This window comes from Salvelinus alpinus, chromosome 19 (assembly GCF_045679555.1).
Source record: "Salvelinus alpinus chromosome 19, SLU_Salpinus.1, whole genome shotgun sequence".
Taxonomy (NCBI): domain Eukaryota; kingdom Metazoa; phylum Chordata; class Actinopteri; order Salmoniformes; family Salmonidae; genus Salvelinus; species Salvelinus alpinus.
In genome coordinates this window covers 30733570-30761505 of record NC_092104.1, presented here as the reverse complement: position 1 = coordinate 30761505, position 27936 = coordinate 30733570, and the positions used below count along the sequence as shown (strand labels likewise).

At 42.7% G+C, this 27936-nt stretch overlaps 1 protein-coding gene across 3 annotated transcripts in view; it reads left to right on the top strand.

Annotated features, from left to right (window-relative positions):
- Positions 1-1513: 1513 nt before the first annotated feature.
- LOC139545318 (sialate:O-sulfotransferase 2-like) overlaps positions 1514-27936 on the top strand; it is a 97363-nt gene continuing 70940 nt past the window's right edge. Inside the window, exons 1-2 of one of the 3 annotated variants that reach the window (XM_071352950.1) lie at positions 1514-2085; positions 2427-2443. The gene's annotated coding sequence lies outside the window, so the exon portion shown is untranslated. The remainder of the gene's footprint in view (positions 2086-2426; positions 2444-27936) is intronic. The other 2 variants (XM_071352948.1, XM_071352949.1) reach the window with 2 other exon arrangements.

Sequence of the window (27936 nt, the reverse complement as noted above, 5' to 3'; positions counted from 1 at the left end):
CCCCGCACCCCACTAAATGATGTGCATTTGATCACACTTGATTACTGAACAATAACAAGTGCAATGTGTTGACTGTTGACGTGCTGTGAAGTGGAATGCTCTTTAAATTAAGCTCAATTTCAACAATTTCATTGTCCAGAGATGGTCTTGGGTTAACTATTCAACTACCGAGACATTTTTACTGCATAATGTTGATGTGTCGGTTACATGGAAAACGTGTCATAGTTCTATTAGAGAAGTGTGATTTTTGATGTCTAATCCAAGTGAAAATGTTTTGAGATATTTTTAGAGCATAGAATATTCATACTTTGCATTACTCAGCTCAGCTCTGATTAACAAACAGGTTTGCTTACACAAGCTATTTGTTTTCATTTTCATGTATTGTGGATGACTCATGTGCATGGAGTGCCTGAGTTTCTGCTTACCTGGTCTTATTGGCTCAGGGGGTATTTCATTGGACTTATGTTCTGGTTCTGTGAGTGTCTGTGTCTGTTTTTCATTATGTGTTTGTGTGTGTGTGGGGCGGGGGGGGGGGGGGGGGGTGCATGCTGGCCTTTAAAAGCCTGCTTAATGCTGTTTCTGTGCTATTGATTCCAATGCCATCATTTGCAGTGGGAGGCTGATCAAACTGTGATCAGCGAGAGTGTTTTACACTCGAGGAAGGTTTGTTTCTGAGCAGAGCATATGATAGCTCTAGCCACTAAGTTAAGAGATCCTTGTGTGTGCCGGTTAAGCATGCAGCAGCTGAACAGCTGGACTTGGATTTGAGAAGGCTGAGGCAAGGATTGTGTGGTGCTCTGTATAGGCTTCTTCAAATGAGATGAACAGCAGTGAAGGTATCTGCTCTATCCAATACATCCAATTTATAGTCAGGGCCATATGGCTGAAATTGTAGTTATGGAGACGGATGAGAGTGGGTGAAAAATACTCAATTCAAGAGAAGTAAAAATTTGAACATTGTGGTTCAAGGCAGCAACACCCCTCAATATGTAAGTAGATGAAGAGAGAGAGAGAAAGATGGAGAGAGAGAAATAAATAAAGGAGAGGGGAAGAAAGAGGGAAAGAGAAAGAGTGTGAGAGAGCGGGCGAGCCTAACTTTCATTAGGCTAGTATGATTCTCAAGCCAATTGCTGTAAACTGTAGAGATTCCATGTTGGAGAACTTAATCCTGTTTTCATGAAAACATAATTAGAGGTAGAATGTTTTGGTGCATTGTTGTGACATTACATAGTCGAAGCTAATCTGTCATCTTGTCAAGGTGACCATGCTCAGACCTGCCCATGCCCCATATAATTAATTCAAGACATGAACGTACATAAATAGCTCAAACTGTAGGATAAATGTACCATGATTCGTTTGACGTGCAGGGTGGCCTGTATGGTTTATAATGTTTCATATATGGAATAGAAAACTGCGCAGTGAAATCCACAGTCACTGCGCCCTTGGTTGCGCGTCTTTTATGCTGTGTCTCTTTAAATACAGTAGGCAGTGCTGTCGGCCTGTGTGGAGCGCAGAGCGCAGTTACCGCTATGGTGTGCACGATCCGCAGGGCTGTTTGACAGGCACTCTGGACACGGAGAGACAAGTCGCCTCACGGTGACACGCTGGCTGCATCATACCGATTTTGACCTAACAGCAGATTACGGGGTACGGAAATGATCGTCTCCTGCGTACCGTCATCAACATAATTGAGTTTGCTTCAAGGACCATATGCTATTCTGCCTGATTCTGTCCTTGTAAATAAGCTTGTGGCAGCATCCACAGAATGCTTTATTGAACTAGACAGAGATTGGTTTGTAACGGGATTGAGAATCGCAGTGACAGAGGACAGAGGACGGACGTCATGGTGAATACATACATGAGATACCCTATCGCAACATTTAGACTACCACTGGATCTATACTCTTCATTTTGTGAGGAATTTTCACGGAGCACGGACCAAGATTGTGAATGAGAGCTGTATCAGACCGATTCTTATTTCAGAGTTGCGTCTTTCCATTAGGTTCAGCCAAATATTTCCGTATATGCGGTAACGGATTGTATTCGACTCTCCCTTGGATTACTCTCTTATGACTCCTATTTGAGGTAGGTTATGCACCTTATCATATTTTATTTATTTAAATGGAACAATTATAATTTTTTGCCAGATATGAAATTGTAGGCTATTATGGGCGTTTTCTATAAGCAGATGAACATTTACATGTAAATGTATTGTACGCTATAACGTCTATCAGCAGATTTCTGATGTATAAAATCTGGTTCTATCAGCTGGTTTCTATATAATATCTGAGAAATGTGCCCCCATCACAATTGTTGACTTTCAGACAGTGTAGTGTAATTTCAGCAAACCCCATGCAGTGTTACAACTTGTTCACTACTCATCATTGGTCCTCTTCTCTCCCCTTGGATCTTTATGTACGCTGCAGTGGGCTCTGACATAAATGTAAGTAATACAAACATCTGAATGTAGCCTACAGCCTATAGCTTATTAAAAGTAGACCATTATTTTTGGTTGTGGTGAGAGACCTACTTGTTGTGTTTACTGTGTGTACTGACATGTATGTGTAACTGATAGATGCGCGCGTGCGCGCACACACACACACACACACACACACACACACACACACACACACACACACACACACACACACACACACACACACACACACACACACACACACACACACACACACTACATGTTAATGTATGTCAATTGTAAAGTCTTTTGTCTGCAATGTCTTTTCCGTTACGTGTCAGACCCCAGTATAACTAGCTGTCGCCATTGGCGTCAGCTAATGGGAAACAAAATCAAAAACCAAATGATCACTGGTAGCTAATGGTGGAAAGAGACATTATCACTGAGCTGACATGGAAAACATAACAGATGTGCCTACCATTACCGAACCAGGATGCCTGCTTTATTTATTCTAACAGAATCTAAAAGCAAGAATAGTTTTATTTAATTCATTTTCTTGCATATGTTCTACATACAGTATATTACAAAGAAAGAGGTCAGAAAAGAGGGTAAAACAATAGTCCCATTAGCAAGTTATTTGATTTTGGACTGGGTATGTGATGCTATCTATATCTATCTGATTCACCTCAACCCCAAATAAGATCAATTTGTTTAATTTGTGACTGCCAGCACTGAACACAGTGTGGATCTCACAAAAACACCTTGTGATACATGCAGGGTTTATTTGGATTAGTTAAGTGCTGATGGAAATGTGAGAGCGCCCTAGTCTCCACCAGTAGCCAACTCATCCCAGCGTGTGCCATCATGCCGAGTCAGTGGCTCAGCTAGGCTGCATGTAAGTATTCCCCTGCCTGTTCTGGAGGGCTGGCTTTATGTAAATATCATGTGGCCTTGAATCAACACATCGCCACTCTCACTTTACCCAAAGTGTGAAGTAGCTGGACTTTCTTTAGAGCCCTCATGCTAATGTTTAACTAGCAAAATGATTTGCAGATCCACCTCAGAGAGCAGAGGAGACCTGCCTGTCTCTCTGCCTTACATTTACATTTACATTTAAGTCATTTAGCAGACGCTCTTATCCAGAGCGACTTACAAATTGGTGCATTCACCTTATGATATCCAGTGGAACAACCACTTTACAATAGTGCATCTAGCCTTCCTGACTTTCTGCTTTCACTTCCTTCACCCTCTGTTGTTCTGTTACTAGAGCTAATGACATGCTTCGATATATGTTAGGAGATTTATTCTCCTTTGTGGCAGCTCAGTAATGGGGCAATTGACTGAAGTGATATTCAGTGGTATTTATCATGAAGCATCATCATCTGTCAGCAGGTGCTCTCCAGAAGCATATTTATTCAGTAAGTACTGGAGGTAAGCAAACATTCCCACATTTAATAGCTTTCTTGGGTCAGAATAACAGAATAGCAATATCTTAAGTCTGTAAAATGACAACAAGGCCTTGACATGCCCAGTTATTAATGCTAGTACTGTTGCCATTGTTCAGTAGCCTATGGGCAATTCCACGGTAACAGAAATGTATGACAAACAAAAACCATTGATTTGAAAGTTTAACAAACCATACTACTCTATGCACAAGGACTACTTTTAACAATTACCACATAAAAACATACAAAAACGAATTCAGTGGAAAAACTGTGCAGATGCAAACTTGGGTAATGTAATTACAGTAAAATCCCCCTCATGTTTTATGTAACCACGTTTTCCAAAAACTCTGCAGAAAGATAGGGGTGTCAGCTATGACATGGCACCTTGAGTTTGTTTATTGAACTACAGTAAGTGAGGTGAATTTACAACGGAATTACATCATGGGTCCCTGATCTGTACAACACAGAAATGTTGACTTTCACAAGTTTGGACATCACAGCTGAGAATTGCAGGGCACAGTAGAATACAGCACGGTACAATACAGCACAGCAATGCAGAGTAGAGTTTAGTACAGTACAGTACAGTAAACTAGAGTATAGTTCAGTACAGTATACAGTACAATATACTGTACTATACTATACTTTTCTTTACTGTGCTGCATTGTACTGTACTCTACTCAATATACTGTATTGCACTGTACTCTACTTAATGTACTGTATTGTACTGTACTATCTAAACTTGGGAAACATATGTCTATGATAGTTTCAGATTTGGTCTAGTCTGGTCCGTCTGTGGACGTTAACATCAAGGCCAGGGTGGACTGACCAAATTTCAACTACTTTTCAACGTCTATGGACGTCCGGTGTCGGCCGGTGCTCAGTGGGTGAGGATGCTGGTTACAGGAAATGGAAAGAGAGGGGCTCATGGGTAGGTGTCAGTAAGAGCTGGGAGAGGTGAAATTAACTGGAGAGAGAGAGAGAGAGAGAGAGAGAGAGAGAGAGAGAGAGAGAGAGAGAGAGAGAGAGAGAGAGAGAGAGAGAGAGAGAGAGAGAGAGAGAGAGAGAGAGAGAGAGAGAGAGAGAGAGAGAGAGAGAGAGAGAGAGAGAGAGAGAGAGAGAGAGATTGTCCAGACTGACTGTTTTACTCTTGGTTTGATCACCAGACGACAGAAAGACAAAGAAAACAGTTATCAGTTGAACATAACAGTACGCCAGTGGAAATGAGAAAATATCTTAAAGATATGTGGGTTTTTGGCAATATTTCTTAAACTTACAGAAGGTAACAATATCTCCAAAACGAAATATAAGTGTTGGTATTAGTTGACAGGGGTGTTTACGTCAACATTATTGCCTTTTGATGTATTTCTGATACCCTTTAACACTTTTTCTTGTTGATTTTTTTTCAGACCTCTTTTCCATCCATAAATCAAAGCCTTTACTTATGTATGTCTAATTTTTAAGATGGAAAATGGTTGAAAAATGTATCTGTGCCTTCATTTCCCAAAAATATAGAGTCTTAGCTTTCATTTGACACCCAATTGATATGCTCCTATGAACTTCACATGTTGTTCCTCATGGGTCCTTTTCCGTGGAAATACCTGTTGTCATCACGCTCTCGAGTTCACTGGTATCAAACCGAGTACCCACTATTAATGGCAGGTTGTATATATTATATAAGTGTCAACACCTTCTACTTTTAAATCAGATGGATTAATTATAAGTCACACATTTTGAGAAATTACATTTTGATTTGATTTATTAGCATCCCCATTAGTCGACGCCAATGACGACAGCTGGTCTTACTGGGGTCCAACATATAACGAAAAATACATTACAGACAAAATACTTTACAATTTACGTACATTTAAAAAAACATAATTATCTTTACTGTAGCTGACAGAAGCTTTCCCGCACCCCAGCCATCTACTAGCCTGAGGCTGAAAATGGGGGGGACAGGCTAGTGACATGAACGCTCAAGGGGGATTCAATTCTGAGTGAGGCTGTGCCAAGCAGCAACAGGATATCTAAATAATGTTCCTCTAGCCCCCTCACAGTTAGCTTGGAACAAGAGGCAGCCAGGTGCTCTCAATGACTGTTATTGGAATGTTAGCTAACCATGGCGATAACTGATGCATGGTACAGTATTTTGTAGTATTACCCATTCGTTCTTATCAAAACGATTGAATTCTCGGGAATTCTCAGGAGAATACTGAGAATTCATTCAGTCCAATTATACACCAGGGCAGCTGACACGTTCGTTGTGAGTGCTCATTCCTGTCAACCTTACAAGAATCTTTCAAAGATCCCAGTTTCCCATTGTTTTGGCTGCCATGGCTAGAAGAAGAGATCCCAGTGACTTTGAAAGAGGGCTCTCAAAGGAGCATAGGGTGCTTAAAGGGTGTGTGTCGCAGTCACCAGATCTCAACCCAATTGAACACTTTCGGGAAATTCTGGAGCGGCGCCTGAGACAGTGTTTTCCACCACCATCAACAAAAAAACAAATTATGAAATTTTGTCATGGAAGAACGGTGTCGCATTCCTCCAATAGAGTTCCAGACACTTGTAGAATCTATGCCAAGGTGCATTGAAGCTGTTCAGGTGGCTCGTGGTGCCCAATGCCCTATTAAGACACTTTATGTCAGTGTTTCCTTTATTTTGACAGTTACCTGTAGTATTTAATTTTGAATTTCAGAGGGTTTTATTGCTAGCAGGCTTAGCACCCAGCCCAATGGAGCACTTTAAAGCCTCTCAGATATGCAGCCCTCTGTAGAGCCATGACCAGAGCAGCACAGTGTCCAGAATCACAGTGATGAAGGCTTTGAATTTCTTCAGCGTTTATGTTGCTTCCTTATCTCTTTATCCTCTTGTTGACCTCTCAGTGACTCCTCATGGATCGGAACCAGTGGCTCTGGTCTGTGAAGATAACCAGGGGAGCTGACATGAAGGAGAACATCCATGTCTGAGCTTGTCATAGCATTGAAACCCTCTGAACCCTGCTGCTTTATGGGGAGGCACTGTACTTTACTGTATGTATGTTTGATGATGTGCTCTCTCTATCGATATTTCGTCATCGTGAATGGATGCCAAGATTCTCATTAGAGTGTATACAGAAATAGCCTGGCTATAGAATCAGTGTTGAGTGCATAAGCTCTGGCATGTGGACAATGGCTCCTCACTGTTCCCTGGGTTTCGTCAGTGCAGTGTCTCAGTGAAGTGGTACATTAGACAGAGGGAATTGATGGTTTTCTGTACTCATTGTCAAATGCTGTTTTGGAGCAGAATAAGGCTGAATGTTTCAGACAAGGAAGAATCATAGACACACAGAACAGCAGATCTCTGAGGACTTATAGGACTTATATATATATATAGTGATGGCTCAGTCATATGTTTTTCTGAGGGAAATGACAGAAACATATACGTACACTTACAGCTCTGTGATTGTTTCTAGTATAAGTAAGTATGACTTTATGTTTCATGTTCTCCTTTGTGGCACAGAGGAAAATGCTCTATTTTCCTGCTAATATTTCCTTAAAGGACAAGATGATTTTGGAGTGGGGATTATCTGCAAGACTCTTTGATCAGTTCCTGGGAAGGCCTAAGGAGGGTTGGTTTTGCTGTATTCATATCTCAGACAGGGATAATCTGTAACAGTGCGATTTTTCAGTAAATAATACTCAAGTAATAACTGCCTGAAAATGGTAAGTTAACATTGTGTGGAGAAAGGCCAGACTATGGGAAAACCCTCAAATATGAGACTTAAGTATCAAGATGATGTCCTAATTGGGTATAACATTGACATTGTGTGTGTGCACGCGTGTGGGTGTGTGTGCGTGCGTATATAGTTGCATGTGTTTGTGTGTATGTCGCTGTTATGCATTCCATTCACTTCATCCTCATCGAACACTTTCATGTTTTGTTTATGCTGATGTTGTTACTCTTGAGGAGTTTTAAGAGCCAGCCTGTGGACAGATGTTCCTCTCGGAAGGATGTGAACCCAGGCCTGTTCACTTAGAGTAATACTCCTCCGCTGGGCCTCCTCCAGCAGACAGCACATAGAGCAAGGCACCCTGTGTACAGTTTTAGGAAGGTGGTGGTGGGCTGGTCATGATGTGTGTGTGGGTGGCTGGGGTGTCCAGCATGCTGGGATGCAGCTGTCAGTGAATCACCAGTGTGTTTCCCTGTGCGCTGTGGAGTCTGTCACTGTTAACATGTTGTTGTGGAAGATTCGGCCACCACAATCTCTAACGGTGTCTGCCTGGCCATTAGCTGTGGGGTCTGCCCACCGATGAGGAAGGATGATGTATCAGCTGTGTTAAAGGCGTCCCAATGGCGATGGATGACTGCGGGACGCCGTAGAAAGGGCAGGCCACTGTCAGCACCGTCACTGAAACAAGGAGATGACTTGTCATCATTCCCGTCATTAGCCAAGGTCATTACTGTAACACTGCTAGTCAGTGTGTGAATCCACTCTATAATGCCGGTTGTGTTTAGAGGTGGCTTGTTTATAAACTGTAATGTGGTTATCAACAGCGGACTCATACCCTCTGGTCCTTATTGTATACATGAACTTCAATTGGTGTTGTGTTTTGATGATTTAAATGTATTCAGTTGGCTTTGTCAGTCATTTATTTATTAGACATTGTATTGCAGAGGAAGTCATCAGAACAGGCCAGTACCTGTATGCTCATCATACCCAGCATTCACATCATCCATCAATCAACTGGTTTTGAAAGGTTGATAACAGGTCTTCTCAGTTGGCAGAGTTGAAGTAGATAACGCATATGCTTTTAAGCTCTTCCCTGACATACACACGCTTATTAACCCAAAATGGCTGATTAGGGTGTGTGACAGAGAAAAAGAGTGTGGACACTAGAGAACTAGAGAGTGAGGGGAAAAAGGGAGAAAGAATAGTCCATTATGTAGTCAATGGCTGACCTTGAGATACGGCCAGTCATAGGGATTAGAACATCAGCCAACTGTTATTGCTGACCTACAATAACAGACCCTCTTGTTCATTCTTGAACTTGGTTGCTGACACACAAACAACGCTTTGTCTCCATCAAACTACTGGATCATGTTTTCTCTTACCGGTTTACCAAGAGGGCACTACCTGCCAACACCCATCCTCCTAAAACACAGACTTTTAGTTCTCTGGTTCCACTTTCAGCGCGTCTTAAAGCAGAGAGATGTAGTTACTGGCGCCAGAGTGTAACTCAGAGAGCCATTTAACTTGGGTTAATCCTGAGCCTTAAACTAAAGCCCCATTGATATTTAACACACAACTTCCACAGCCTGGAGATTTCCACGCTATTATAATCCATTCCGCAAATGAATTCCCATATTAAAGTAATGAATGCCTCCTTAGGCTGATGAGCGTTGGAACATGTGGGAAGAAAGATAAACACAGCATTTATTTCATAATTTATCTTTTTGTTTTGAGCTACAGTTTCTGACTGATGAATTCAGGCTCTGTTTGGGTAACAAGTTGCAGATATTACCCAGATCTTCTCCTTGCTGGTAGAAGAATGCAACTATAGTATGGTCTGTAGTAAGTTACACATACCTCATCTTCACAATAATCTTTTTGCACAATAATCTAGTTTACCAATTTAAGGCCTAGTTATGTAGAGAACCATGGTGAATCTGCACTGCATGGGACAGTAGGAAATAGGAAATGGACTGACACAGTGGATCCAAACCCATATTCAGAAAGCTCTGTTAAGAATCAGACAGGCTTCACTTAAAAGAGGAAAGGGAAGAGATATTTCATATTAATGCTCCTTCCTCCCTCCAATGCAGCACCAGTTGTTGGTCTGATAAAGGATATGAGAAGAGAGATCCCCTGTGGGTCTGTCTGTCTGTCTACAGGGAGAGGCAGCAGCCTATCAGATCTCCTCTCCTCTCCTCTCTTCTTGGTGGGCCCTAATTGGGCTGTCACACCTGCCATGCAGATTTGTCAGAATGCTGTGAATTGAAGTTCCTCGCAAAATCACAGGGTGCATCCCACTGTTCCTGCTAGAAGTCTCTACATATAACAGGCCTGTTACTGCTGTGTAATTCAAATCAAATCCAATTTTATTTTTCACGTTTCGTAAACAACAGGTGACTAACAATGAAATGCTTACTTACGGGCCCTTCCCAACAGTGTAGATAGAGAAAAAAAGATAAATAGTAGAAAAGTAATAACACAAGGAAAAAAACTATTATCATGGAATAAGTGGTTAAACGAGTACTAATGAGGGGCCCACAGTTGGTTATGCACCATTGGGAACAATTACATGAAGGATGAACCTTAAATGTTCTTACAATATGTTTTCTGCTCTTCATGACTAGGATTTTGTAATGTAATGTAATGCAGTAGCCAAGCTCTGTCTTTTTACTATAAGACCTGCAATTGTTACCGTTCCACAATGTTTTAATTCAAAGAGTTGGCTCCTGCACTACAAGCATCAAATAGGATGTCTTAAAGGCCCAGTACAGTCAAAAACATGATTTCCTGTGTTTTATATATATTTCCACACTAGGAGATTGGAATAATACTGTGAAATGATGATAATGCCCTTTAGTGTAAGAGCTGTTTGAAATGTCAGTCTGTTTTGGTGGGATGGAGTTTTACCCTGCCTGGTGACATCACCAATAACAGCTAGTTTTAGGTTTCCCCCGGCCATTCGGACCACTCTCAGACAGTCGTAGCAAAATTCTTGCTTGATAAATTGCTCTTTGCTAAGAAGCAATTTAAAATAAATGTTTAAAACAATCACAGTAAGGTACTCAATTGTTACCCAGAAATGATTTGATATTGAGATAAAAACATCTGCATTGGACCTTTTAAGTATTAGCCTGGCATTGTTTCTAGTCTGGTGAGAAGCAGTAAGCATGCTCATTCATTCTCCATCTGTCAGTGAAGTCACATAGGTCTGGTGAGATGTTTGGTGTCACATTATTACACAGTGCCTGGTCATCCACGTGGCAGGGCCCATGCCATGTCGGCTCCCATCATCTCCTGTGTCTACTCTGTGTTGACAGCATGTGTCAGTACCAGGTCTCTTATAGATGTGCCTGAGGATGACTCAGCTCACTCAGTTCCTCACTGACTCCCTGGTGGAAACATTTCCCCATGCAGCCACATGGACATAAACAAGGTCTTGCTGAAAGGTTAGATTGAGGCCAGGGTTGGGAATGCTATATTGCTGCTACTACAGTATGTAGCTATGACTTATTCATGGGGAACATAACCTCAAGTGTTGCTGGTATGATTATACCTAGGCTGGGAAAAGGCTGTGTGACTTCTGTGGATGGATGATGCTTCAAATCCTAAGTGGATGTTATACTATTATTCTGTTGAATACAGCTCTCAACCCAGATGGAGGAAGCTGTGTATAAAATATGTGTGTTGGCATGCATGGTGTGTATTCGGGGGCAAAGTGCTTGCCCCTGAATACACTACTCTCCTCTCATCGTACCCATATTTAAAGCAATGTTTGAATTAGGATTTATTACTACTATTTTCCCTTAGCAACCTTCATGGCTCTGTGAAGAGCCTCATACAATGTCCTCCTTGCCTTCCTCTACCCCCCTCTTTTCTCTCTTCCTCTTCATCAGTTTTATTAAGTCTCTACTACAACTCTGCATGGCCACTTCCCCTGAGAGGGAGAGAGAGAATGAGAGAGAATCTATCTTTCTCTCCATTTCACCTGGGACTTGAGTGCTTTGTGCACTTCATATTTTATTCATCCTGTGAGTGAGAGGCTGCAGTACAGAGGCTTCCTCAATCCTGTGAGCCCAGAGCACGTCTCGGCAGCTGTCATACTGTCTGCAGCCCAGCTGCACGTACTCTCCCTTCTGCGGCAGCAGCACACACTCATATCACACCACTCTCCACTGGACACACAACACATGCATACCTCTCCATAAAATACAAAAGCTGCAGTTCCTTGATTTCCTTTTCCTCAATCTCATGTCATGTGATATTCTGATTGAATGGACACAAAAAGGCAGTGCATTCTGAGACCTGAAAAGCAATGATACTGATTCTTAACAGAGTTGCACCTTTTCCTTTTGTTTAATCAGTTTACTAAGAATCTGGAAATTTGATCTCTAACTGGCAGCACCTACACTAATTAGTGATGTGCAACAGGAATGCACTTTTTAAAATTCTTAACTTCCACTGTTGGATAGGAGATTGAGGTTACAGTAGATTTTACCATGCTCCTCTTCATTATCCATCAACCCTTTAGGGCTACATACATTCATTAGCTTCTTCCTTCCTGTCTGAGTGAAGAGGCAAAAAGAGCAACAACAATAACAACAACATCAGTCTTCCAGAAATAGAAACAGCAGTGAGCAACAGGGACTCCCTCTAACGATGGCCCCTCTTTAATTAATGTGGCTGTGATGATATCCGGCTGCCGGTGCTACTCAGCCTTTTCAGGCAGATTGGCGTGATGAGTAGGCCCATGGTTCATTGGCCGTTCTGCAAGAGGAGGCATGCTCACGGAACTCTCAACCCCAACCTTACCCCACACCACCCCATCACCCTCTCTCTCCCCCAAAACAAGTACATCCAGCCCTGTGGGTCCTGGCCACTGCCTGACATGACTGCTCACTGTTGCAGAGCTCTGATGAAAAGACGAAATGCCCTGGGCTTTCGGAGGCGATCCACTGCAGTGGTAAAGCAGTGTTCATCAGGGTGAGAGGCAGGTTCACACGCTTCTCTTCTCATCCTCATCATACCCTCTCTTGGTGTGCTAAGGTTCAGGCCAAGGCCTCTGGAGTCTGCTCAATCTCTATGGCTCAAAATAGTCATCAGGCTGTTCAGGTTTTCCTGAGGAGAACTAGAAACAGAGTATAGAGTCCATGGACATTGTGAGGACATTGAGCTCTCTGTACCTAGAAATGCTTTCTCAATAGAAAATAATGCCTTAAAAGCAGTCCACAATGAAGGACTATTTGGAAAGCTGAAACGTAGCTCAGTAAATCTCTGCTCTTGCTGAAGATTCATGTACAGTAGAGGTCGACCGATTAATTAGGGACGATTTCAAGTTTTCATAACAATCGGTAATTGGCATTTTTGGACACCGATCATGGCCGATTACATTGCACTACACGAGGAGACTGCGTGGCAGGCTGACTACCTGTTATGCAAGTGCAGCAAGGAGCAAAGGTAAGGTGCTAGCTAGCATTTAACGTATCTTATAAAAAACAATCAATCTTAACATAATCACTAGTTAACTACACATGGTTGATGATATTACTAGTTTATCTAGCTTGTCCTGCGTTGCTTAAAATCGATGCAGTGCCTGTTAATTTATCATTGAATCATAGCCTACTTCGCCAAATGGGTGATTTAACAAGCGCATTTGCGAAAAAAGTACTGTCGTTGCACCAATGTGTACCTAACTTTAAACATCAACGCCTTTCTTAAAAACAATACACAAGTATATATATTTTAAACCTGCATATTTAGTTAATATTGCCTGCTAACATGAATTACTTTTAACTAGGGAAATTAGGTCACTTCTCTTGTGTTCTGTGCAACAGAGTCAGGGTATATGCAGCAGTTTGGGCCACCTGGCTCGTTGCAAACTGTGTGAAGACTATTTCTTCCTAACAAAGACAGCCAACTTCGCCAAACGGGGTATGATTTAACAAAAGCGCATTTGCGAAAAAAGCACAATCGTTGCACGAATGTACCTAACCATAAACATCAATGCCTTTCTTAAAATCAATACACAGAAGTATATATTTTTAAACCTGCATATTTAGTTAAAAGAAATTCAGGTTAGCAGGCAATATTAAACTAGGAAAATTGTGTCACTTTTCTTGCGCTCATTGCACGCAGAGTCAGGGTATATGCAGCAGTTTGGGCCGCCTGGCTCGTTGCAAACTATTTTGACAGAATTTTACGTAATTATGACATGAAATTGAAGGTTGTACAATGTAACAGCAATATTTACACTTATGGATGCCACCCTTTAGATAAAATACGGAACGGTTCCATATTTCACTGAAAGAATAAACGTTTTGTTTTCGAAATGATAGTTTCCGGATTTGACCATATTTCATGACCTAAGGCTCGTATTTCTGTGTGTTATTATATTATAATTAAGTCTATGATTTGATAGAGCAGTCTGACTGAGCGGTGGTAGGTAGCAGCAGGCTCGTAAGCATTCATTCAAACAGCACTTTACTGCGTTTGCCAGCAGCTCTTCGCAATGCTTCAAGCATTGCGCTGTTTATGACTTCAAGCCTATCAACTCCCGAGATTAGGCTGGCAATACTAAAGTACCTATTAGAACATCCAATAGTCAAAGGTATATGAAATACAAATATTATAGAGAGAAATAGTCCTATAATAACTACAACCTAAAACTTCTTACCTGGGAATATTGAAGACTCGTGTTAAAAGGAACCACCAGCTTTCATATGTTCTCATGTTCTGAGCAAGGAACTGAAACGTTAGCTCTTTTACATGACACATATTGCACTTTTACTTTCTTATCCAACACTTTGTTTTTGCATTATTTAAACCAAATTGAACATGTTTCATTATTTATTTGAGACTAAATTGATTTTATTGATGTATTATATTAAGTTAAAATAAATGTTCATTGTTCATTCAGTATTGCTGTAATTGTCATTATTACAAATATATAAAAACCGGCCGATTAATCGCTATCTGATTTTTTTGGTCCTCCAACAAATCGGTATCGGCGTTGAAAAATCATAATCGGTATCGGCGTTGAAAAATCATAATCGGTCGACCTCTAATGTACAGTACAGTATAATATGCAGCCATTTTCTGCTGCATAGTGAAATGTGCCAATTTGAATGTGCCTTTCAGTTTCATTAGACTCCCAGGCTGTTAAAACAAGAAACTGTTTGTTCCTTGCGCCCCTCACGGTATAAGCACATCCTGGTCTAGAGTCAGACTGGCAGACAGACAACTTTCTGCTTCACCCCTAATCATGTGTCATCCTATCTGAATTGGCCTTGAGACATTGTCACACAGCTAAGAGGAGGAGTATTGCATATTGAATGTTGAAAGGGGAGATATTAGACATTAATAGACGTTAATAGACATAGACGTTAATGTTCAGTGGGAAGCACCTAAAGGTTAATGCCATTAGATATCCTACTCTTGATAAAGCAAAGGTAAAGAATGATCATTTCATCATCATGCTGGTGCGGCATCTCAGAGCGGCTGTTTTGTTCATGTGGAATCTCATTATGCTCCCTGTAGCTGAGGTGTTGATGCTAAAAGGAGGAAACGGCTTTGACAAAAGGGGATGGTGGACAGGGGTGAGGGACGGGTGGGAGTGGGACCCTTACAGAAAAACCACATGATTTCACATGGAACACTTCACATGTTTAGTTTCAGGTTATCAATCAATCAATCACATTTATTTATAAAGCCCTTCTTACATCAGCTTATGTCACAAAGTGCTGTACAGAAATCCAGCCTAAAACCCCAAACAGCAAGCAATGCAGGTTTAGAAGCACGGTGGCTAGGAAAAACTCCCGAGAGAGAGAGAGAGAGAGAGAGAGAGAGAGAGAGAGAGAGAGAGAGAGAGAGAGAGAGAGAGAGAGAGAGAGAGAGAGAGAGAGAGAGAGAGAGAGAGAGAGAGAGAGAGAGAGAGAGAGAGAGAGAGAGAGAGAGAGAGAGAGAGAGAGAGAGAGAGAGAGAGAGAGAGAGAGAGAGAGAGAGAGAGAGAGAGAGAGAGAGAGAGAGAGAGAGAGAGGCCAGAACCTAGAAAGAAACCTAGAGAGGAACCAGGCTATGAGGGGTGGCCAGTCCTCTTCTGGCTGTGCCGGGTGGAGATTATAACAGAACATGGACAAGATGTTCAAATGTTCATAGATGACCAGCAGGGTCAAATAATAATAATCACAGTGGTTGTCGAAGGTGCAACAGGTCAGCACCTCAGGAGTAAATGTCAGTTGGCTTTTCATAGCCGATCATTCAGAGTATCTCTACCGCTCCTGCTGTCTCTAGAGAGTTGAAAACAGCAAGTCTGGGACAGGAAGCACGTCCGGTGAACAGGTCAGGGTTCCATAGCCGCAGGCAGAACAGTTGAAACTGGAGCAGCAGCACGGTCAGGTGGACTGGGGACAGCAAGGAGTCATCAGGCCAGGTAGTCCTGAGGCATGGTCCTCGGGCTCAGGTCCTCCGAGAGAGAGAGAGAGAAAGAAAGAAAGAAAGAAAGAAAGAGAGAAAGAGAGAAAGAAAGAGAGAAAAAGAGAGAGAATTAGAGAGAGCATACTTAAATTCTCACAGGACACCTGGTAAGACAGGAGAAATACTCCAGATATAACAGACTGACCCTAGCCCCCCAACACATAAACTACTGCAGCATAAATACTGGAGGCATGTTATCACATGTTGCTTTACATGTTGTCACATGTTATCACATTAACTCCACATAAGATCATATGTGATCACATGTGAAATTCAAATGTTTTTTCCACAAGGGGAAGCCGCTTTACACAATTCAGATTCAACTGCCGTCCATCTGAAACCTGCTCATGCCACCGTCTTGACATTATCTACACTGTGTGTGTGTGTGTGTGTGTGTGTGTGCGTGCGTGCGTGCGTGCGTGCGTGCGTGTGTTTGTGCGTGCCAATGGACAGGACAGGATGGAGGGTTTGGTGACTAATTCTGTCCAGAAATAAACAGCTACTATATTTAGATAAACAGGAGTCAGAGGTCAGGTGAGCCCATACGTGAGCTGGCTGCTTGGCTCTTTAGCTGAGTCTGGGCTTTAGGGTATCCTTGGCTGCTGGTGAAGTCAGGTTTCAGTTTGTCATTCAGGTTTTCACATTTGAATTTCATCCAAAGGTGCACTCTGTCATTTAAACCAATCTGAAATCTGCATTCAAAAGAACATGTCAGAAGAGACAATAGAGCTAAATGTAGAGATAATAAAACCACAGGTACGGGTAAAACAACAGGTACGGGTAAAATCACAGGTACAGGTAAAACCACAGGTACAGGTAAAACCACAGGTACAGGTAAAACCACAGCTACAGGTAAAATCATAGATACAGGTAAAACCACAGGTACAGGTAAAACCACAGGTACAGGTAAAACCACAGGTACAGGTAAAATCATAGATACAGGTAAAACCATAGATACAGGTAAAACCACAGGTACAGGTAAAATCATAGATACAGGTAAAACCACAGGTACAGGTAAAATCATAGATACAGGTAAAACCACAGGTACAGGTAAAACCACAGGTACAGGTAAAACCACAGGTACAGGTAAAACCACAGGTACAGGTAAAATCATAGGTACAGGTAAAACCACAGGTACAGGTAAAACCACAGGTACAGGTAAAACCATAGATACAGGTAAAACCACAGGTACAGGTAAAACCACAGGTACTGTACAGCACAAGCTCTTTCAACTTACCATTACTTGACATGCATTGAGTACCATCACATTGGTTTGCTTGTAAATACACCAACATCGCTCTCTCTCTTTCTCCCACTCAGTCAATAGCAGCAGGCTCTGATTGGATCAATGTGTTTGTTGCCGTCTGATTAGCTTGCTAAGTAGAGTGAAGGTAAGGCTGGGGTGAATGGTGGTGTGGAGTAATGACTGGCCAGGATGTTGGATTAGTAACCAATTACAATTAGTAACCAGTAACCAATTTACAGCATTAGTTACAGGTTCTGTTCTCAGTGTATTTGAATCTATGATCAGGCCACAAGTGATTTGGTTTAGGGTACAGTATGTACAATGTTGTATCAGGGAGTATGGTTTTGGGTATAGTATGTACAAGGTTGTATCAGGGAGTATGGTTTTGGGTACAGTATGTACAAAGCTGTATCAGATAGTATGGTTTTGGGTACAGTATGTACAAAGCTGTATCAGATAGTATGGTTTTGGGTACAGTATGTACAAAGCTGTATCAGATAGTATGGTTTTGGGTACAGTATGTACAAAGCTGTATCAGATAGTATGGTTTTGGGTACAGTATGTACAAGGCTTTATCAGATAGTATGGTTTTGGGTACAGTATGTACAAAGCTGTATCAGATAGTATGGTTTTGGGTACAGTATGTACAAAGCTGTATCAGATAGTATGGTTTTGGGTACAGTATGTACAAAGCTGTATCAGATAGTATGGAACATGTTGTGTAATGAGACTCTCACACTAAGTGAATCTGCTATCAAGGAGGTAATGGTAATTGAATATTTATTCCACAACAACTCTCTCTCTCTCTCTCTCTATGAACATCTTGTCCATGTTCGGCGTTGCTAACTACTAGCGGCGTTGCTAACTAGTAGTGGCGTTGCTAACTTGTTGCAAAGAGTTAAAGAATATTAGAATCCTGTTGTCTTAATTTTTGTCATCTTCAACCTATCTCTCTGGCAGGCTCACTGATGTGGCTTCCTGTTCAGTCAATATGGAAAAAGTAGAGCCTTCTTTTCAGTTAATGAATGACTCCAAGTGTGTGTATGTGCTTGATTTGTGTTGATTTGTTAAGATGAGTCTCTACTATAACTACTGTAAAGTGTACAGCTAGTCATTTGTTGGGAACCCTGCACTCGCCTTGTATACAGATATGTAATTTGATATTCAGACTGTTTTTAAAGGGCGTTTCAAATATATTTCTGAAGTGCTGCTGCAAATCGCTGCAATTGCCTTCTTTTCCAAACACACATCCTCTCCTCCTCCTTGCCCTCCCTATATTTCCACAGACTAAACTCACTATGACCAAAAATAAATTTCTCCCCTTTCAATCACAGTGGACTGAATTTCATAGAATAACGTAGCTATGAGATGTATTTCGTAATTAAAGCCACGGGATCCTGTGAGTGGGAACGCTGGAACCAAGGAGAAGCGTTTCCATCCAGAGGAAAAATACAGATACTGTATTCTGTGGGCTCCGAATGATCGCTTTGTTCAGCAGTACTGCACATAATTACTTATTTTAGGGAGCCATCAGAGAGGGCCAATTCACTCAATTGTTTTTCAAATGTCTGTCTATGGCTACCGGACAGAAAGCTGGGTGGGCTGGGTGGAGAGACAGCATGGGGGGCCAGAGGCTCAGAGGAGTTGAGGAATCTGAGGTATGGGTGACATATGGGTAAGGAGGACAGGATGACAGAACCTCCTCTGTTGGGCCCATCAATGGCTCCTTCTCTGGTTTTGGTTCCTCTCAACCTGTAAAGGTGAAGGGGCTGCTGCACTGTTTTATTAATTCTCTCTGTCCCTCTCTCACTCACACTCAGTCCCTCTTTCTCTCTCTCTCACTCCTTTCTTCCTTCCCTCCCTCTCTCTCTAAAGCGGAAAGCTTAATGGATAGATTATGTTTCACACAGCCTATTGTCCTGTGGAACAAAAAGAAAGCTGATTCAGCTTTTGTGGAAATGGTAGGTGGAACCTGTACAGTCCAATTTTGATTTGCTTAATTGCACCTCACTGCTCTTGGGCACTTTCCATAATCAAAGGAAAGCTATTATCCCTTTTCGCCCATTTCTTTGTACTCTGTAGTTTCCATGGCACCATATGTTCAGAAAATGGTTCTCATCACCAATGTAGTGACTCCATTACATCACACTCAGCTAAGGCTACTGTACAGGGCCAGTTGCTACAGTATAGGATTACATTATTTTTGGGGTCTTTTATTTACCTCTTCTCTTTCACTGTAAAAAGGACACCAATGAGCTTAATGGTCCATTGAGTATTATAAGGATTACAATGAGGCTTTTCCCTGCCATCCATAAGCTTAATTTCTAAGCTTTATATGGCTGACCTAAAACCCCATGCTTTTTGTGCCAAAAACAGGAGAATTATTGGGATCTGCCACTTCAATGCGTGCCACTGTGTAAGAATTCACTTGTTTACAAACATTCGAAATGTGATTTTGCATAATGCACCTCTTTATTTCCTTCTCTACACTGTACTGCCTTACTCACATCCTTCATTTCCCACCCGTCTTACATGTCTACTTTTGTTTTCCTCCTTCCCTTGGTAGCAGTAAATAACATTTCTTTGCTAACCTCCCCAAGAGAGGTGTTGAATACTTTCACAGTCAGAACAGCACTGCATCTTCCACCCAATCTCTATAGGCTATACAGTGATCCCTCGCCACTTCGCGGTTCACTTATCGCGGATTCGCTATTTCGCGGATTTTCATAATGCATTTTTTATTTTTTTTTGGTGCATTGTGCTCTGCATTCTGATTCGCTAAAAACTCACTCCCGCTTCTTGTATCAAAACATGCTACGAATTGTGCTATCATTTTGTCGTCTCGTGCAGTTATGTGTACGTACATAAAACAGCTTGGCAAATTTACATTAAGTTGGCCAGGAAGGAAGGAAGGACTAACGCTTGGTCGCTTAGCAACCATGGTGCGAATGGCCACTGAACTTAAGCGAGTAGCTGAGGAATGGGACCCTTTGATGAGCCGTTCATTACAGTTCTCCAACGTAATCGATGGTGGCATGTCGGTGTACAAGGATCTTTTTGCAAAGAAGAAAAAAGAGCGACAACAGCTGCCTATCACTATGCTCTTCTCCCGAACAAACACACCTGCACCGCGGGCTTCAGAAGAAGAGAACACTGCAGAGCGCAGTCAGGATGCAGCGGCCCAGTCTGAAGAGCAGTGAAACGGCCTACACGTGAGTCACTGTATTTGTATACATGTAATAGTTGCTAATTGTAAAAAAAAAAGAAGTTTTCTATTTCGCGGATTTCACTTATCGCGGGTCATTTTCGGAACGTAACCCCCGCGATAAACGAGGGATTACTGTATACTGTATCTCTCTCCCATAGACAGATGTTGACAATTATGTCTCATCTGAACAGTTGTAGGTATTCAAACTATGACTGGTGTTCAATATATCTACTGTCTGGCTGCTGTTCACTGTCTTGTGGTAATTGCAGCACTGCCTCTGGATAGTTTGTGAGACACAAATACAGCTAGTGTTAGACACTGTACCCTACTACAGCTAGTGTTAGACACTGTACCCTACTACAGCTAGTGTTAGACACTGTACCCTACTACAGCTAGTGTTAGACACTGTACCCTACTACAGCTAGTGTTAGACACTGTACCCTACTACAGCTAGTGTTAGACACTGTACCCTACTACAGCTAGTGTTAGACACTGTACCCTACTACAGCTAGTGTTAGACACTGTACCCTACTACAGCTAGTGTTAGACACTGTACCCAACTACAGCTAGTGTTAGACACTGTACCCTACTACAGCTAGTGTTAGACACTGTACCCTACTACAGCTAGTGTTAGACACTGTACCCTACTACAGCTAGTGTTAGACACTGTACCCTACTACAGCTAGTGTTAGACACTGTACCCTACTACAGCTAGTGTTAGACACTGTACCCAACTACAGCTAGTGTTAGACACTGTACCCTACTACAGCTAGTGTTAGACACTGTACCCTACTACAGCTAGTGTTAGACACTGTACCCTACTACAGCTAGTGTTAGACACTGTACCCTACTACAGCTAGTGTTAGACACTGTACCCTACTACAGCTAGTGTTAGACACTGTACCATACTACAGCTAGTGTTAGACACTGTACCCTACTACAGCTAGTGTTAGACACTGTACCCTACTACAGCTAGTGTTAGACACTGTACCCTACTACAGCTAGTGTTAGACACTGTACCCAACTACAGCTAGTGTTAGACACTGTACCCTACTACAGCTAGTGTTAGACACTGTACCCTACTACAGCTAGTGTTAGACACTGTACCCTACTACAGCTAGTGTTAGACACTGTACCCTACTACAGCTAGTGTTAGACACTGTACCCTACTACAGCTAGTGTTAGACACTGTACCCTACTACAGCTAGTGTTAGACACTGTACCCTACTACAGCTAGTGTTAGACACTGTACCCTACTACAGCTAGTGTTAGACACTGTACCCTACTACAGCTAGTGTTAGACACTGTACCCAACTACAGCTAGTGTTAGACACTGTACCCTACTACAGCTAGTGTTAGACACTGTACCCTACTACAGCTAGTGTTAGACACTGTACCCTACTACAGCTAGTGTTAGACACTGTACCCTACTACAGCTAGTGTTAGACACTGTACCCAACTACAGCTAGTGTTAGACACTGTACCCTACTACAGCTAGTGTTGGACACTGTACCCTACTACAGCTAGTGTTAGACACTGTACCCTACTACAGCTAGTGTTAGACACTGTACTCTACTACAGCTAGTGTTAGACACTGTACCCTACTACAGCTAGTGTTAGACACTGTACCCAACTACAGCTAGTGTTAGACACTGTACCCTACTACAGCTAGTGTTAGACACTGTACCCTACTACAGCTAGTGTTAGACACTGTACCCTACTACAGCTAGTGTTAGACACTGTACCCTACTACAGCTAGTGCGAGACACTGTACCCTACTACAGCTAGTGTTAGACACTGTACCCTACTACAGCTAGTGTTAGACACTGTACCCTACTACAGCTAGTGTTAGACACTGTACCCTACTACAGCTAGTGTTAGACACTGTACCCAACTACAGCTAGTGTTAGACACTGTACCCTACTACAGCTAGTGTTAGACACTGTACCCTACTACAGCTAGTGTTAGATACTGTACCCTACTACAGCTAGTGTTAGACACTGTACCCTACTACAGCTAGTGTTAGACACTGTACCCTACTACAGCTAGTGTTAGACACTGTACCCTACTACAGCTAGTGCGAGACACTGTACCCAACTACAGCTAGTGTTAGACACTGTACCCTACTACAGCTAGTGTTAGACACTGTACCCTACTACAGCTAGTGTTAGACACTGTACCCTACTACAGCTAGTGTTAGACACTGTACCCTACTACAGCTAGTGCGAGACACTGTACCCTACTACAGCTAGTGTTAGACACTGTACCCAACTACAGCTAGTGTTAGACACTGTACCCTACTACAGCTAGTGTTAGACACTGTACCCTACTACAGCTAGTGTTAGACTCTGTACCCTACTACAGCTAGTGTTAGACCCTGTACCCTACTACAGCTAGTGTTAGACACTGTACCCTACTACAGCTAGTGTTAGACACTGTACCCTACTACAGCTAGTGTTAGACACTGTACCCTACTACAGCTAGTGTTAGACACTGTACCCTACTACAGCTAGTGTTAGATACTGTACCCTACTACAGCTAGTGCGAGACACTGTACCCTACTACAGCTAGTGTTAGACACTGTACCCTACTACAGCTAGTGTTAGACACTGTACCCTACTACAGCTAGTGTTAGACACTGTACCCTACTACGGCTAGTGTTAGACACTGTACCCAACTACAGCTAGTGTTAGACACTGTACCCTACTACAGCTAGTGTTAGACACTGTACCCTACTACAGCTAGTGTTAGACACTGTACCCTACTACAGCTAGTGTTAGACACTGTACCCAACTACAGCTAGTGCGAGACACTGTACCCTACTACAGCTAGTGTTAGACACTGTACCCTACTACAGCTAGTGCGAGACACTGTACCCTACTACAGCTAGTGTTAGACACTGTACCCTACTACAGCTAGTGTTAGACACTGTACCCAACTACAGCTAGTGTTAGACACTGTACCCAACTACAGCTAGTGTTAGACACTGTACCCTACTACAGCTAGTGTTAGACACTGTACCCTACTACAGCTAGTGTTAGACACTGTACCCTACTACAGCTAGTGTTAGACACTGTACCCAACTACAGCTAGTGTTAGACACTGTACCCTACTACAGCTAGTGTTAGACACTGTACCCTACTACAGCTAGTGTTAGACACTGTACCCAACTACAGCTAGTGCGAGACACTGTACCCTACTACAGCTAGTGTTAGACACTGTACCCAACTACAGCTAGTGTTAGACACTGTACCCTACTACAGCTAGTGTTAGACACTGTACCCTACTACAGCTAGTGTTAGACACTGTACCCTACTACAGCTAGTGTTAGACACTGTACCCTACTACAGCTAGTGTTAGACACTGTACCCTACTACAGCTAGTGTTAGACACTGTACCCTACTACAGCTAGTGTTAGACACTGTACCCTACTACAGCTAGTGTTAGATACTGTACCCTACTACAGCTAGTGTTAGACACTGTACCCTACTACAGCTAGTGTTAGACACTGTACCCTACTACAGCTAGTGTTAGACACTGTACCCTACTACAGCTAGTGTTGGACACTGTACCCTACTACAGCTAGTGTTAGACACTGTACCCTACTACAGCTAGTGTTAGACACTGTACCCTACTACAGCTAGTGTTAGACACTGTACCCTACTACAGCTAGTGTTAGACACTGTACCCTACTACAGCTAGTGTTAGACACTGTACCCTACTACAGCTAGTGTTAGACACTGTACCCAACTACAGCTAGTGTTAGACACTGTACCCTACTACAGCTAGTGTTGGACACTGTACCCTACTACAGCTAGTGTTAGACACTGTACCCTACTACAGCTAGTGTTAGACACTGTACTCTACTACAGCTAGTGTTAGACACTGTACCCTACTACAGCTAGTGTTAGACACTGTACCCAACTACAGCTAGTGTTAGACACTGTACCCTACTACAGCTAGTGTTAGACACTGTACCCTACTACAGCTAGTGTTAGACACTGTACCCTACTACAGCTAGTGTTAGACACTGTACCCTACTACAGCTAGTGCGAGACACTGTACCCTACTACAGCTAGTGTTAGACACTGTACCCTACTACAGCTAGTGTTAGACACTGTACCCTACTACAGCTAGTGTTAGACACTGTACCCTACTACAGCTAGTGTTAGACACTGTACCCAACTACAGCTAGTGTTAGACACTGTACCCTACTACAGCTAGTGTTAGACACTGTACCCTACTACAGCTAGTGTTAGATACTGTACCCTACTACAGCTAGTGTTAGACACTGTACCCTACTACAGCTAGTGTTAGACACTGTACCCTACTACAGCTAGTGTTAGACACTGTACCCTACTACAGCTAGTGCGAGACACTGTACCCAACTACAGCTAGTGTTAGACACTGTACCCTACTACAGCTAGTGTTAGACACTGTACCCTACTACAGCTAGTGTTAGACACTGTACCCTACTACAGCTAGTGTTAGACACTGTACCCTACTACAGCTAGTGCGAGACACTGTACCCTACTACAGCTAGTGTTAGACACTGTACCCAACTACAGCTAGTGTTAGACACTGTACCCTACTACAGCTAGTGTTAGACACTGTACCCTACTACAGCTAGTGTTAGACTCTGTACCCTACTACAGCTAGTGTTAGACCCTGTACCCTACTACAGCTAGTGTTAGACACTGTACCCTACTACAGCTAGTGTTAGACACTGTACCCTACTACAGCTAGTGTTAGACACTGTACCCTACTACAGCTAGTGTTAGACACTGTACCCTACTACAGCTAGTGTTAGACACTGTACCCTACTACAGCTAGTGTTAGACACTGTACCCTACTACAGCTAGTGTTAGATACTGTACCCTACTACAGCTAGTGCGAGACACTGTACCCTACTACAGCTAGTGTTAGACACTGTACCCTACTACAGCTAGTGTTAGACAATGTACCCTACTACAGCTAGTGTTAGACACTGTACCCTACTACGGCTAGTGTTAGACACTGTACCCAACTACAGCTAGTGTTAGACACTGTACCCTACTACAGCTAGTGTTAGACACTGTACCCTACTACAGCTAGTGTTAGACACTGTACCCTACTACAGCTAGTGTTAGACACTGTACCCAACTACAGCTAGTGCGAGACACTGTACCCTACTACAGCTAGTGTTAGACACTGTACCCTACTACAGCTAGTGCGAGACACTGTACCCTACTACAGCTAGTGTTAGACACTGTACCCTACTACAGCTAGTGTTAGACACTGTACCCAACTACAGCTAGTGTTAGACACTGTACCCAACTACAGCTAGTGTTAGACACTGTACCCTACTACAGCTAGTGTTAGACACTGTACCCTACTACAGCTAGTGTTAGACACTGTACCCTACTACAGCTAGTGTTAGACACTGTACCCAACTACAGCTAGTGTTAGACACTGTACCCTACTACAGCTAGTGTTAGACACTGTACCCTACTACAGCTAGTGTTAGACACTGTACCCAACTACAGCTAGTGCGAGACACTGTACCCTACTACAGCTAGTGTTAGACACTGTACCCAACTACAGCTAGTGTTAGACACTGTACCCTACTACAGCTAGTGTTAGACACTGTACCCTACTACAGCTAGTGTTAGACACTGTACCCTACTACAGCTAGTGTTAGACACTGTACCCTACTACAGCTAGTGTTAGACACTGTACCCTACTACAGCTAGTGTTAGACACTGTACCCTACTACAGCTAGTGTTAGACACTGTACCCTACTACAGCTAGTGTTAGACACTGTACCCTACTACAGCTAGTGTTGGACACTGTACCCTACTACAGCTAGTGTTAGACACTGTACCCTACTACAGCTAGTGTTAGACACTGTACCCTACTACAGCTAGTGTTAGACACTGTACCCTACTACAGCTAGTGTTAGACACTGTACCCTACTACAGCTAGTGTTGGACACTGTACCCTACTACAGCTAGTGTTAGACACTGTACCCTACTACAGCTAGTGTTAGACACTGTACCCTACTACAGCTAGTGTTAGACACTGTACCCTACTACAGCTAGTGTTAGACACTGTACCCTACTACAGCTAGTGTTAGACACTGTACCCTACTACAGCTAGTGTTAGACACTGTACCCAACTACAGCTAGTGTTAGACACTGTACCCTACTACAGCTAGTGTTAGACACTGTACCCAACTACAGCTAGTGTTAGACACTGTACCCTACTACAGCTAGTGTTAGACACTGTACCCAACTACAGCTAGTGTTAGACACTGTACCCTACTACAGCTAGTGTTAGACACTGTACCCTACTACAGCTAGTGTTAGACACTGTACCCTACTACAGCTAGTGTTAGACACTGTACCCTACTACAGCTAGTGTTAGACACTGTACCCTACTACAGCTAGTGTTAGACACTGTACCCTACTACAGCTAGTGTTAGACACTGTACCCTACTACAGCTAGTGTTAGACACTGTACCCTACTACAGCTAGTGTTAGACACTGTACCCAACTACAGCTAGTGTTAGACACTGTACCCTACTACAGCTAGTGTTAGACACTGTACCCTACTACAGCTAGTGTTAGACACTGTACCCTACTACAGCTAGTGTTAGACACTGTACCCTACTACAGCTAGTGTTAGACACTGTACCCAACTACAGCTAGTGTTAGACACTGTACCCAACTACAGCTAGTGTTAGACACTGTACCCTACTACAGCTAGTGTTAGACACTGTACCCTACTACAGCTAGTGTTAGACACTGTACCCTACTACAGCTAGTGTTAGACACTGTACCCTACTACAGCTAGTGTTAGACACTGTACCCTACTACAGCTAGTGTTAGACACTGTACCCTACTACAGCTAGTGTTAGACACTGTACCCTACTACAGCTAGTGTTAGACACTGTACCCTACTACAGCTAGTGTTAGACACTGTACCCTACTACAGCTAGTGTTAGACACTGTACCCAACTACAGCTAGTGTTAGACACTGTACCCTACTACAGCTAGTGTTAGACACTGTACCCTACTACAGCTAGTGTTAGACACTGTACCCTACTACAGCTAGTGTTAGACACTGTACCCTACTACAGCTAGTGTTAGACACTGTACCCTACTACAGCTAGTGTTAGACACTGTACCCAACTACAGCTAGTGTTAGACACTGTACCCTACTACAGCTAGTGTTAGACACTGTACCCTACTACAGCTAGTGTTAGACACTGTACCCTACTACAGCTAGTGTTAGACACTGTACCCTACTACAGCTAGTGTTAGACACTGTACCCTACTACAGCTAGTGTTAGACACTGTACCATACTACAGCTAGTGTTAGACACTGTACCCTACTACAGCTAGTGTTAGACACTGTACCCTACTACAGCTAGTGTTAGACACTGTACCCTACTACAGCTAG